Genomic DNA, 15,284 nt, shown 5'->3' on the forward strand with positions numbered 1-15,284 from the left:
TTATCTCGATCTGCTTGTCGTGTGCTAACACTAACCCGTGTGTCTCGCAGACTGTCATCCAAAGCTTTCAGATAATTTTGTAAAGCGTCTTTCAAAGGCCCGGATGGTCCCTCATGTTGCAAGGGGCATCCCAGGGCAGCCGCATGTAGCGACCTGTCATTACCTCAAAAGGGCTGAGCTGTGTAGTCTTGTTAGGGCTGGCTCTCATGCTTAACAAAATCGCTGGGACAGCCGCATGCCACCCTTTCCCCCACTCCAACAATCTCTTTCTCAATGAAGTTTTAAGTGTACGACTAGTGCATTCAATAGATCCGCTAGATTGGGGCCTAAATGGAATGTGAAAGTGTTGCCTCACCCCCATCAACTTCATGACATTTTTCATCACCTTACCAGTAAAATGTGTACCCTGATCTGAATCAGTTTGTAAGGGCAAACCCCATCTTGGGAAAACTTCATTCAACATAATCTTGGCGGTTGCATCTGCGGTGCAGTTTCTCAGTGGAAATGCCTCAACCCATCTGGAAAACAGATCAAAAATCATTAGAATGTATGTAAAACCTCCACTAGGGGGCAGTGGACCTATGAAATCAATTTGGAGGTGTGTCCACGGCTCTTGAGGTCGAGGGGAATGTCCTAAGGGAATTTTCAGCTTAGAAGAAGAATTAACCTTAAGGCATACTAGACATCTCTTACAAAAATCATTGCAAGAAGCCCTCAGTCGGGGCCACCACCAGGTTTTGGAAATCATTGCATGTAGTTTTTCAGGACCTGCATGTGCCAAACCATGATACAAAGACATTAATTCAGTTCTAGCAGAAACAGGACAAACAAAACGCTCATGAAATTTCCACAGTCCTTCTGCATTTTTCTGAGCTCCTAATTTTGTCCATTGTTCTATCTCTTCAGGGTCATCCTCATCATAGAGTTTAAAAATGTCTCTGGGGGTCTCACTCTCCTGAGGAGCAAGAGCCATAACACTCACGCAAGTCTCAGTCCGTGTTGCAGCCTCTCTGGCAGCTGTGTCAGCAGCTCGGTTTCCTGCAGCCTCAGGAGATTTGTCCATTGCATGTCCAGTGACTTTGATAACTGCTCCTGTTGCAGGAAGATCACAGGCATTCATAAGTTCTTTTACCTGCTGTTGATGAGAGATCGGCAGACCGGCAGTGGTTAGAAATCCTCTGCGTCTCCACACAGGGCCGAAGTCATGAACAGCACCATATGCATAACGGCTGTCAGTGTAAACATTGACTCGTTTCCCTGGCCATACTGCAATGCTCGTGTCAATGCGACCAGCTCGGCCACTTGAGCCCCTCCTCCTGAAAGAGAACCACAGTCAACAGTTTCACCATGTTCATTTACAACAGCCCAGCCAGTGAAGCGTTTTCCCTGTTCATGAAAGCTGGAACCATCCACGAACAACGTCATGGCATCAGAAAGTGGTTCAGATTCAAGAGGGCTTTGGCTGTCCATCTCGATCAGTCGGGCACAGTTGTGTGCAGTTCCTTCTTCTGGAAGTAAGGAGGCAGGGTTGATAGCAGATTCAATGTCAATATTTATATCCACATTTTTACTCAAGAGAGTGGCCTCCCATTTAGCTCGTCTTTGATTAGAGATTTCACAGAACAGTTTCAGAATCTGGTGTCTAGTGTGCAGTATCACCTTCTGATGAGTCACAATGTCCTCTGTAACCTTTACAGCCCACTCTGCACAGTCGCATATCAACAGGCACGGATGCTGTCCTGCCATTGAAACAGGAATAGGAGCTGAGTAATAGCCTACCATCCCATAGGAGTTTCTTCCTGGAACCCTTTGACCCAGGGCCGCTGAATAGGATCGAGTTCCCACCCATGTCCATAGATGGAACGGCCTGCTGGCATCGGCATGACGTAATGCTGGGGAGGAAGCAAGAGTTTCTTTGATACTCACAAACGCCTCCTCCATCTCCTCAGTCCAGTCGATCAGCTCCGATCCAGGTTTTCCTCCTTTCAGCCTCTGTGAGTGGTTTAGAAAGTTCAGTGTATTCAGAAACATACTGGCGGCAATAATTCAAAAGACCCATTACTTGCCTTAGACCAGTAACCGTGTTTGGTTTTGGAAGTTCAATGATAGCTTTAACTCGTTCAGGAGTGATGCGTCTGCTGTGCACACCCACAATTTGCCCCAAATAAGTCACTTCAGGCAGTGCTAGCTGTGCCTTCTTCAAGTTAACCTTGAATCCCCCGTTTTGGAGGGCATTCAAAACAGTCTGTACAGCAGTCAAATGTTTGAACTTGGTTGGACTAGCAATTAAAATGTCATCCACATATTGTAGGACAACAGATCCGTCACACTCAATTTGTTTTCTTACCGGATCGATGAAGGATGCTAGTACCTGGTGAAACAGTGTGGGTGACTTGCAGAAACCTTGTGGCAAACGACTCCATGTCCATTGGCGACCCCTGCTGGTGAAAGCAAATCTGCCTTGATCCTCCTTGGCTAGGGGACAAGTCCAAAAACCATTAGAAATGTCTAAAGCAGTAAAAAGACAATGTTCAGATCCTATCTCGTGTAGGATAGTTGTGGGGTTGGCCACCAGAGGGTGCATTTTCTCAGACACTGCATTCAGAGAAGTGTAATCAATGGTCAAACGCCAGCTCCCATCTGGCTTTTGACAGGCCACATAGGAGAGTTAGTGGGAGAAGCACAGGGGATCACAATTCCCGTTTGCATAACTCATCAACAACAGTTTCAGCACCCTCCCGAGCCTCATTTTTCAAAGGATATTGTCTTTTAGCCTCATGCAAAGGGCCCGGATGCTCAGTGGCTGAATCTGTGCTAAACCACAATCATATTTATCTTTGGCCCATACATCAGGGAATTTGGAAATTATAAACTTCCACTCAGAGCGAGTCTCAGTTAGACTAACAGATCCTGCCACTGCACATTTTCAGCTCATGGTGGGGGCCACTCTGAGATAAGCAAATTGTTTCATTGCAGCCAAGCACCCACAGAGAATAATAAAGAGAAATAAACTCAAAATGCCTCCAGTCAATATTCATAATTAAAGAAACAATGAGCCAAATTGTTAAATCTGCACTTATCATCTGCAAAGTATGCAATACAGTGGCTTTTTACACAGTGTTAGAAGTGATCTCAAGATCGAGATCTGTAATTGATACAGTCGCGCCTGTGTCAATCAAAATAAGGCATCCTTCACACTCATCATCGGCTAGCTGGAATACAAAATGAAATGTTAAGAAGCTTGCTAGAGACTGAACACCTCAGACCACATTCATCTTCATAAATGCTCCTATACTTTTGCTGTGTTTCACGCCTGCATTTATTTAGCCCAATCTGTTGCTTTAATGCATCCTCTCACACAGGGGCCCACATCTGCTCACAGCAGACCACATTCAGTTTCATTGTGTTTTTTTTTTTTTTCAATGAAAGTGAATGGTGACTGAGGCTGAACGCTCTTTGGCCTTGATCACTGATAAAATGTCTCAGTGTTCCCTGCTATCAAAATAGAACTGCATTTGTTTTTCTGTCAGGCAAGCTGAGCACACACATTTTCTGCCCAGAAAATCTTCTAAAATTTCACACTCTCATTTTCTGTGATTTTTGTTTTTGTTTACCACTTCGACAATGTCTAGCAATGTGGCCCTCTCTGTTACAATTCCTGCATCTGTCAACAGGCTTGGTACAATCTCTAGAGGTATGACCTTTTTCGTCACAATTATAGCAGGTTATGTTATGGCGGGGGCTCATTTCCACTTCAACTGACACAGCAGATACTTTACCCACATTAACATCATCCTCACGTGTTTGTAAATGGCTCTAGCTTACAGAGCACCAACGAAGCAAATCCTCCCAATATCTAATGTCAATGGCACTGTTCAACAACATGTCTCGGTATTGTTTATTCAATCCGCCTGTAGCGGATTCTATCACTATGGCAGAATCAAGATCTTCTATGTTGTTGTTTGCAGCACAGTACGTTTCATAGGCTATGCTGAAAGCTCAATGTATTCTAAGGGGTTTTCGCCAGCCCTCTGTTTAATCTGTGTTACACTGGTCCAGGGAAAAGACCCCCGACCCAAAAATATCTTTCACGCAGTATCTTGTAATCTGAGTAAGCTTCACAAAACTCAGGCCAATCTGTGGGGACTCTGGGGTGGAAAGGAGCAATCTGAACCGCCCTTAATTTGCTGGGGGGAACCAAACCCTCAACCAAAGACTGTATATCTGCCATCCCCAGATTCTGTTGCCTAGCAACGGCCTCTAGCCTGTCCCATAGAATTTTGTTTGGGTTATACAACTTAAACGGTTCCAACCCTGCAAGCAAACTGTTTTTCTCAGCACCCGTGAGTCTGATCCATTGACCATCCTCACAGCCAGCCCCCATCTCAGCATTCAATCCTCCCCTATCCTGATGTCAGATTGGGGTGGCGAATGCCGTCTCAATGGGTTTAGACATTTCTCTGGGGGACAAGTTAAGATTTCTGGCCCCCGGTTTTTGCTTAATCTGCTTTGCTTACACGGCAGGAATCTCTGAAATGTTATAAGGTGAAACAGCCACATTCAACAATCTGCGCGCCTCAGCATATGGCCCATCGTTCTGATTATCAGTATGATCAACAGCGCTGAAAGCAGCCGCTGCCTGAGCAGTCTGAGAAGGGAAGGTGGGGGCCAAGGGAGGACGGAGAACTGTCTCATCTTTCACAGCACTTTCTGCTTTTTCACAAACAGCCTCAAAACCCTTACTCAAACTACACAAATCACAGCCGACTTCCTGCCCAATAATTTTTGCCACTCTATCACGCTGGGCAATCAAACTAGACCATCCGTCCATCATATTTGGAATTGCCTTTTCATGGTTTAAGGGTATACCACCCAGTTTACAAATCCATGAATAGGCAAACACGGATAGATATTTGGCCCTATCAGCGTCTTTTTCGTTCTGCAGCCAGTCAATCTGCTGCATGACGTTCCAATAAGAATCAAACCCCTGACTGACCATTTTCTTAATGAGTTATGCATAAGAAAAATAAAATTGATTATGTGATCATGCATATAGTTAATTCATCATTTTATTAAAGAAGTTAAGCAACAGAATATAGATAGATATTTATATAAAAGGATATATATATATATATATATGTATTGATATATCTGAAAAGACAAGGGATTTCTGACCCTCACCCTTCAAAAGTATTTAGGAGAGTCAGGAAGTCACATAATTATAAAAATGTGATAGAATATAAACAAGCACAAGCAGTTGTAAGAAGAACAGTTAGGAAAGCCAAGAAGGTGTATTGGATGTCATACTGTAGTAAAATAGGGGAAAATACATCAGTAGAGGAGGTGTGGATCATGATTAAGAAAATGAAGGGAATTCTAAAGAATAATGGATATCCAGTTAAGCATGAATGGAGAAACAACTGTGGAGGATGGAGAGAAAGGGGAAATGTTTCTAAAAGGCATTTATTAAAGTAAATAGTTCAGAAGTAAGAAAATAAGAGAGGATGTGTTGAAATAATATCCCGATTTAATGGGGGGTAAAAAGAGACCGTTAATCATCTGTTGGATGCACCATTCTCTATGAGTGAATTAAAGAAGGCAGTGAGAAGAATGAAATGATCTACTCCAGGTTTGGATGAAGTTAGTTATTGTATAATGAAGTATTTAAGTGAAGTTTCAATAAAGGTGATTTTAGCATTTTATAATAGAATATGGAAAGAAGGTATACTTCCTCAAAGTTGGAAGGAAGCATTAATAATACCCATTAAAAATCCAGGGAATGACCCAAGTAATCCCATAAATTATCGTCCAACCTCTCATTTATGCAAGGTAATGGAGAGAATGATAACTGATCGTTTGGAAAAAGGGATCTGTTTTTCTCCTTATCAAAGTGGATTTAGGTGTGGAAGATGGACTTTGGATCCAATAGTATCTTTAGAAGCTGATATAAGGAAGGCATTTAAAAGGAAATTGTCATCGCTGTTTTCTTTGATATAGAAAAGGCGTATGATATGCTGTGGAAGGAGGGATTATAAATAAAGATAGGAAAGATGAATATAAAAGGAAGAATGTATAATTGGGTTAAAGAGTTTTTAAATTGGGAGAAGAATTAAATTTTATATCCTCTAGTGGTATGATTGATAATGGAACACCCCAGGTCAGTGTAATGAGTCATCATCATGATTAATGATGTTTTCTCAAGAATACAAACAAGTATGGGGAAATCATTGTTTGCTGATGATGGGGCTCTCTGGTTTAAAGGAAAGAATATAGAATAGAATATAAAGAAAATGCAATGTGCGTTAAATGAAGTAGAAAATGGGTCAGGGACAACGGAGTCAAGTTTTCAGTGGAAAAGACAAAATAATAATTTTTACAAATATGAAGAGGAAGGTGGATGTTAAATTAAAATGATATAATAAGATTTCTAGGAGTATGGTTAGATAGTAGATTAACCTGGAGAGATCATATATGAAAGATGGTGTGAAGATGTAAGCAAGTAGTGAATGTAATGAGATGTATTTCAGGACAGGAATGGGGTGCAGATAGGTTGGCTTTAAAAACTATATATACATGATAAGATCTATATTGGATTATGGTTGCATAGTGTATAGCTCTGCAAATTAATCTAATTTAATTAAATTGGATAGAAGTCAGTCTCAAGCCCTAAGAATTTGTTAAGGAGCATATTTGACTTCTCCAGTTTCAGCTCTTCAAGTAGAGATGGGTGAAATGCCTTTGCAGATAAGAAGACAACAATTAATTGTGTCTTATTGGGTAAATCTAAGAGGTCAGAGTGGGAATCACCCTCCAAAAAGGTATTGATGCCTAGTTGGGAATATGAGAAGAAAGAGTGCAATAGTTTTGGATGGAGTGTGGGGAAATTTGTAAAAGGTATGAGACAGGAAGTATTTATATGCTCCAATAATTCCTTTATCTCCAGTGCCATTTTGGGTTATGCCCCAACTAGAAGTTGATCTAAAATTATTAGAAAGAAGGCAAGAGGAAGGTCCATATGATGCTGAGGTATATGATGTAAGGGACTATGTGGGGTCAAGATGTGGGGATTAAATACACATTTATACAGATGCTTCGAAAGACCCCAAAACAGGTAATGTGGGTGCTGCATTCATACCAAAGTTAATAGTGTATAAAAATAACAGGATATCAGATTACCTATCAGTGTATACTGGAGAGATGTTTGCAATAATTATGGCAATAAGGTGGATTAATGAAGTTAAAGTATCTAAAGCAATAATATGCTCAGATTCTAGTTCAGCTCTAATAAATTTGAATAAGCAGAAGCCAGAAATGAGATAAGATATGATAATAGAGATGTCTCAAGAATTATATTCTCTGCAGCAAAATAGTATAAAGGTACAGTTTTTGTGGGTACCGGCTCATATTGGGGTGAGAGGTAATGAAGAGGCTGATGTTTTAGAAAAAAAGGCCATAGAGAGAGATTAACCTGGAGAGGTTAATAGAGAGAGAGATAGTTGATATCCAGATTCCTTTTAGTAGGTCAGAAATAAAGTAAATAATCAAAAAGTATATTCTGAAATTAAGGCAACAGTATTGGGACACTGACACAAAAGGTAGACATTTTTATCTTATACAGTCAGAAGTGGATACAGGAAGAGTATCTGGTGGGAGAACATTTGAGGAGAACATCATTTCAAGATTAAGATTGGGGCACACAAGGTTGAACAGCACAGTGCACTTACTAGGCAAACATCCAGTGGGTCTATGTGAGATATATGGTGTTAATGAAACAGTTGAACATGTTTTAATGCACTGTAGGAAATATACTGTTGAAATGATTTGAAGGATGAACTAGTAAATAAGGGTGAGCAGTTTACTATTAAACATTTATTAAATCTTGGTAGAAACATAACTACATTATTGTTACAGTATTTGGGAAGTAATGGATTGCTCAAACGTATAGAAGTAAGTAAAAAAAAAAATTTTGTTTTATTTTATTAAGTAATTTATTTATTTCCATTTATTTTACCCCTCCATGGGGGTTTAAGAATTAAGGGTGATTGTTTGTAGATTGGTGGAGTAAGGTAATTAGAAGATTATAAGTAGAGTGGCAATGGTCCATTTTGGGTTATAGGTGGCGGTTATGCACTCATATGTCTTATATGGCTGCGAGCCTTCGTAAAACAAGAAGATGCAGCATGTCAGAATACAAAAAAAATACAAAAATACAATTAAATTAAATTTGCAAATAGCGGACGCAAACACCAGAGGCGGCAACTTTTACAAATGTAAGTATTTTATTAATACAAATAAATAATTGTATCTATGTAAAATTATACATCCATCCATCCATCCATCTTCAACCGCTTATCCGAAGTCGGGTCGCGGGGGCAGCAGCTCCAGCAGGGGGCCCCCATCTTCCCTATCTCGAGCCACATTAACCAGCTCTGACTGGGTGACCCCGAGGCGTTCCCAGGCCAGTGTGGAGATGTAATCTCTCCACCTAGTCCTGGGGTCTTCCCCGAGGCCTCCTCCTAGCTGGACGTGCCTGAAACACCTCCCTAGGGAGGCGGCCAGGGGGCATCCTTACCAGATGCCCAAACCACCTCAACTGACTCCTTTCAACGCAAAGGAGCAGCGGCTCTACTCCGAGCTCCTCACGGATGACTGAGCTCCTCACCCTATCTCTAAGGGAGAAGCCCGCCACCCTTCTGAGGAAGCCCATTTCGGCCGCTTGTACTCACGACCTAGTTCTTTCAGTCATGACCCAACCTTCATGACCATAGGTGAGGGTAGGAACAAAAATTGACCGGTAGATCGAGAGCTTTGCCTTCGGCTCAGCTCTCTTTTCGTGACAACGGTGCGATAGAGCGAGTGCAATACCGCCCCTGCTGCCCCGACTCTCCGGCCAACCTCCCGCTCCATTGTCCCCTCACTCGTGAACAAGACCCCGAGTTGAACCCTTCACTTGGGCAAACCTCATTCCCTGGAGTACGCACTCCATCGGTTTCCTGCTGAGAACCATGGCCTCAGATTTAGAGGTGCTAATCCTCATCCCAGCTGCTTCACACTCGACTGCCAAACGATCCAGTGAGAGCTGAAGGTCACGGACCGATGATGACATGAAGACAACATCATCTGCAAAAAGCAGCGATGAGATCCCCAGCCCACCGAACCAGCACACCTTCCCCACCCCGACTACGCCTCGATATCCTGTCCATGAATATCACAAACAGGATTGGTGACAAAGCGCAGCCTTGGCGGAGACCAACCCCACATGGAATGAACTCGACTTTGTGCCGAGGACCCAGACACAGCCCTCGCTTTGGACGTACAGGGATTGGATCGCCCTAAGAAGGGACCCCCCACCCCGTACTCTCAAGCAGCACCTCCCACAGTCTCTCCGGGGACCCGGTCATACGCCTTCTCCAGATCCACAAAACACATGTAGACCGGATGGGCATACTCCCAGGCCCCCTCCAGGATCCTTGCAGAGTAAAGATCTGGTCCGTCGCTCCACGGCCAGGACGAAAACCGCATTGTTCCTCTTCAATCTGAGGTTCGACAATCGGCCGAACCCTCCTCTCCAGCACCTTGGAGTAAACTTTACCAGGGAGGCTGAGAAGTGTGATACCCCTGTAGTTGGCACACACTCTCTGATCCCCTTTTGAAGAGGGGAACCACCACCCCGTTCTGCCACTCCTTAGGCACTGTCCCAGATTTCCACGCCAATGTTGAAGAGGCGTGTCATCCATGACACCCCTCCACATCCAGAGCTTTCAGCATTTCTGGTCGGATCTCATCAATCCCGGGGCTTTGCCACTCGGAGTTGTTTGACTACCTCAGTGACCTCCCCCAGGGAAATAGAATCTGATCCCCATCCTCCGGCTCTGCCTCTACCATAGAGGGCGTGTTGGGATTTAGGAGTTCTTCAAAGTGTTCCTTCCACCGCCTAATAACCTCCTCAGTTGAGGTCAACAGCGTCCCATCTTTGCTGTATACAGCTTGAATGGTTCCCCGCTTCCCCTCCTAAGGTGGCGGACGGTTTTCCAGAAGCACTTTGGTGCGGACCGAAAGTCCTTCTCCATGGCTTCTCTGAACTTTTCCCACACCCACTGCTTTGCCTCCCTCACGGCCGAGGCCGCAGCCCTTCGGGCCTGTCGGTACCTTGCAACTGCCTCCGGAGACCTCTGGGACAACAAATCCTGGAAGGCCTCTTTCTTCAGTCGGACGGCTTCCCTGACCACCAGTGTCCACCACGGTGTTCGAGGGTTACCACCCCTTGCGGCACCTAAAACCTTGAGGCCGCAGCTCTCCACCGCGGCTTCGGCAATGGAAGCTTTGAACATTGCCCACTCCGGTTCAATGTCCCCAACCTCCGCAGGGATGCCTGAAAAGCTCCGCCGGAGGTGTGAGTTGAAGATCTCGCAGACAGGGACCTCCTCCAAACGTTCCCAGTTCACCCAGCACTACTCGCTTGGGCTTCCCAGGTCTGTCCAGAGTCTTTCCCCACCCCTGACCCAACTCACCACCAGATGGTGATCGGTTGACAGCTCTGCCCCTCTCTTTACCCGAGTGTCCAAAACATATGGCCTCAGATCCGACGACACGATTACAAAATCGATCATCGACCTTCGGCCTAGGGTGCTCTGGTACCACGTACACTTATGAGCATCCTTATGTTCGAACATGGTGTTTGTTATAGATAATCCATGACTAGCACAGAAATCCAATAACAAACATCCACTTGAGTTCAGATCAGGGAGGCCGTTCCTCCCAATCACGCCTTTCCAGGTGTCCCTGTAATTTCCCACGTGTGCGTTGAAGTCACCCAGCATCACTATGGAGTCCCCTACTGGGGCCCTATTCAGGACTCCATTCAGGGTCTCCAAGAAGGCCGAATACTCTGAACTGCTGTTCGGTGCATATGCACAGACAACAGTCAGAGTTTTCCCCCCCACAACCCGTAGGCGTAGGGAGGCGACCCTCTTGTCCACCGGGGTAAACTCCAACGTAGTGGCGCTCAGCCGGGGACTCGTGAGTATCCCCACACCCGCCCGTCACCTCACACCCTGGGAAACTCCAGAGAAGAATAGAGTCCATCCCCTATCCAGGAGTACGGATCCAGAGCCAAAACTGTGCGTCGATGTAAGCCCCACCAGATCCAACTGGTAACGCTCCACCTCCCTCACTAGTTCCGGCTCCTTCCCCCCCAGTGAGGTGACATTCCACGTCCCCAGAGCAAGCCTTTGCTGCCCGGGTCTGGTCCGTCGAGGCCCACGGCCTTCACTGCCGCCCATATGGCAGCGCACCCGACTCCTGCGATGTAGAGGTGGTGGGCCCAAGGGATGTAGAGGGGGGTTCCACGTTGCTTCTTCGGGCTGTGCCCGGCCGGGCTCCGTGACAAGCCCGGCCACCAGGCGCTCGCCGACGAGCCCTCCATCTGGGCCTGGCTCCAGACAGGGGCCCCGGGCTTCCTCCTGGCTGTGCCCGGCCGGGCTCCGTGACAAGCCCGGCCACCAGGCGCTCGCCGACGAGCCCTCCATCTGGGCCTGGCTCCAGACAGGGGTCCCGGGCTTCCTCCGGGCAGGGTAACTCCTCCTCTTGCCGTTTTATCCATGAGTCATTTTGAACCATTCTTAGTCTGGCCCCTCACCTGAGACCACTTTGCCTTGGGAGACCCTACCAGGAGCACATGGCTCCAGACAACACAACCCTTAGGATCATAAGGGCACACAAACCTCTCCACCAGGATAAGGTGCTGGTTCCTGGAGAAAATTATACATATTGATGCATACATTTTTAATTGGCCTCTAACACCGCTTAAATGCAATTGTGACTCGAAACTAGCAAGGGTACTTACTACTTTCACACAACAAACGATAATTTGTTGGATTGTTCACACATATTATTTATCAGATGTAACTACTGTATTCGCATACGCCTTTTTCTATTGTTGTAGGGATGGGTGAATACGTAACGCGTCTCATAATGAGCAGGATGGCCAATGGGCATCTCTTCTCTGGGTGCAGGAACGCAGCCCAGTTTGGATGTGAGTTTGTAGATTACTTTTCCTCAGAAATTAGTAGACTTCAGTTACATTTGATATGTGTAATTGTTATGTATTTTATATACTTAAGGTGAAGAATAATACAACACAGACACAAGATGACTTTCACAGCAGGGTCTAGTGTTTTACTTAACTCGACTGTTCATGACGTCACACATGTACGGGTAGCAAAACCATACAAAATACATGACATCCCCCCTCTTAAGTTTAGAACTATCCAGCTTGTAACTGTTATTACATATCTGAATTAAACAATTATACAACCTAAATATAATCTCTTTGTTTATGAGCAATCTTGTGAACATTTGAGCTCATTCTTTTAACTGCACAAATTATTCAAACAAAAACAAAACTCAGGTTACTGCAGTGTACATGTATAGTGCAAACCACTGTTCAGTCCTTGTACCTTGAGGGTATTTTCACTTGTCTACCTGACCTGGTAATGTATCCATGTGGCTGAGACTCTTCTGTGTTTTGTGTGTCCTTGTCAATTGTAGATGATTGAGTGTCACTGACCTGTGAGTCCATCTCACTATTAGTTTCATTGACTGTGTTGTCTGTTGCTGTTGTGAGAATTTTTTCTCCAGTCTTTAGAAGATGTTTTCTGTTTCTCCTGTATATTTTTCCATCTGGAGTTTGTATGATGAAGGATCTTGGTTGCTCATGTCTTTTTATGATTACTGCAGGTTGCCAGACATCTCCTCGTTGCACTCTCACTCTTTCTCCTATGTAGACATCTGGAAGCAGTTTCGTTTGCCTGTCAAAGTAGGCTTTTTGCTTGTCTTGTCTTAGTTTCAGGTTGTCTTGGATCTGTGTGTTGCTCTCGGGCGACAATAAGGTGACTGAGGTAGGTATTTTGGATTTCAACCGACGTCCCATTAGTAACACTGGTGAGTACCCAATACCATCCAACGGCGTAATTCGGTATTCCAACAAAGCAATGTAGGGGTCACTTTTGCCACTCGGAGCTTTCTTTAACAAGTTTTTTATGGTTTGGACTGCTCGTTCAGCTTGTCCATTCGACTGTGCGTGTCCTGCGCTGGACATCACATGTTCGAATTCCCACACTTTTGAAAACTTGCTGAACTCTATGCTGGCATACTGTGGACCATTGTCCGAAATGAACATCATTTCTTTCCTTAGGCCATCCATCCATGGTCATTTTACGCAGCAGTTGCATTTCTTGATCAGCAGCTGTTGTACTGCGAAAAACACTTCGCTTTTCTTCAGACACCGGCAGATACGTTGTTATCCAGCACAGCTCTAGCTCTTGACCAAGCAAGTCTTCTGTATGCTCATTCAGGTATGCACGACTTAGTGCATCAGTGATGTGCATCTCTTTACCTGGTTTGTAGGCTACCTTCAGGCTGTATCTTTGAAGTCTGAAAAGCATGCGCTATATTCTGGGTGGAGCTTGGTGCAGTGATTTCTTAAAAATACTTTCCAGTGGTTTGTGATCATTTTCAACTTCCACTTCCTTGCCGTGAGATATATTGATGAAATTTTTCGCATCCATAAACTATGGCAAGTAACTCTTTCTCAATTTGCGATATCTTTTTGAGCATCCGTGAGTGCACGTGATCCATAAGCCACTGGTTTTTATCGTGCAGAATGACTGCCCCGATGCCTTCTGAGCTGGCGTCAACTGAAAGTGTCACTGGTTTCTGTACATTAAAGAATTTCAGTGTTGGAGCATTTGTCAGCAGATTCTTCATTTTTGTGAAGCTTTCACTTTGCTCTTCCTCCCAGTGCCACTGAACATCATCTTCTAACAGCTTTCGAAGAGGAGCACTGACATCAGATACATTTGGAATGAATTTGGATAGGTATTGCAACATACCCATTCATCTCATGAGTGCTTGTTTGTTTTCAGGTGGTGGCATTTGCACGATTGTTCTCACCTTTTCGTTATCTGGCTTAAGACCTTCTTCTGAGATGATGTGTTCAAGATATCTTATTTTTGATGTTCTTATCTGGCACTTGATCTTGTTTAGTTTTAAATTCCATTCTCTTGCTCTTTCCAGCAGCTTGATGAGTCTTTGATCATGTTCTTCTTTTGTCTCTCCCCATACTATGATGTCATCAATGACATTGATCACACCTTCAAGACCTTCTAGCATCTGTGCAACCGCATGGTGGAAGACTTCACTGGCTGAAGACACACCAAATGGTAAGCGAAGAAATCTATACCTCCCTATTGGCGTGTTGAACGTGCAGAGTTTTGAGCTCTCATCATCCAGTTTTATTTGCCAGAATCCTTGATTAGCGTCCAGGACTGAGAATATCTTTGCACTTAGCATGCTGGATACTACTTCTTCCACTTTCAGTAGAGGGTAATGTTCACGCTTTATTGCTTTGTTAAGGTCTTGTGGATCTATACATATGCGTATCTTGTTTGGTTTCACCACTGTTACCATGCTGTTTACCCACTCTGTTGGTTCTGTTTTCTTTTCTATTACACCCATGCTTTCCATCTTGTGTAGTTCTTCAACAATCTTGTCCTTGAGTGATACAGGAACCTTTCAGGTGGATGAATCACTGCTGAGACATTGGGGTCTGTTTTGATGTGATGCTCAATTGGTAAACAACCAAGGCCAGAAAACAGGCCATCAAAGTTTTTCAAAGGGTCATCTTTAATCTTTATTTCATATATTCTTTTCACCATCCCTAATTTTTCACAGGTTGTGCATCCTAGAAGTGCAGGTACGTTGCCATCGACCACATGAAATTGAATATTATGCTTTTGGTTTCTGTTGGTGAAGGTAAGTTGAACTTGTCCCACAGGTGACATCTTAAGGCCAGAATATGTAATTAAGTGACAGGTGGATTTTTTTAGTTTTCTTTGAGTTTCCAGTGACCTGAACGCATTGTTGAGTATTATATTACATGCTGCCCCTGTGTCTAATTTAAATGTAACATTCTTGTTGTTTATTTTCAGGCTTTCAGTCCATTTGTCTTTTTCATTTTGTGTTTCAGTGGTGACTGTGTGCACATTTTTCATTGTTTGCACATCAATGGTTCCAACAAAGAAATCATCTTGCTCATCACTTTGTTCACCTTGTTCTACAGCCTGTATTTTCTTGGTGGAGACATGCGTTCTGCACATTTTCGCAAAGTGGTTTCTTTTGTTGCATGCTTTGCAAATTTGCCCATAAGCTGGGCACTTTTTGTATTCATGTTGGTAGCCACATTTTAAATATTTAATGTTTGCTTTGTGGTGACTTTCCATTGC

This window comes from Xyrauchen texanus, chromosome 35, assembly GCF_025860055.1.
Source record: "Xyrauchen texanus isolate HMW12.3.18 chromosome 35, RBS_HiC_50CHRs, whole genome shotgun sequence".
Lineage (NCBI taxonomy): Eukaryota > Metazoa > Chordata > Actinopteri > Cypriniformes > Catostomidae > Xyrauchen > Xyrauchen texanus.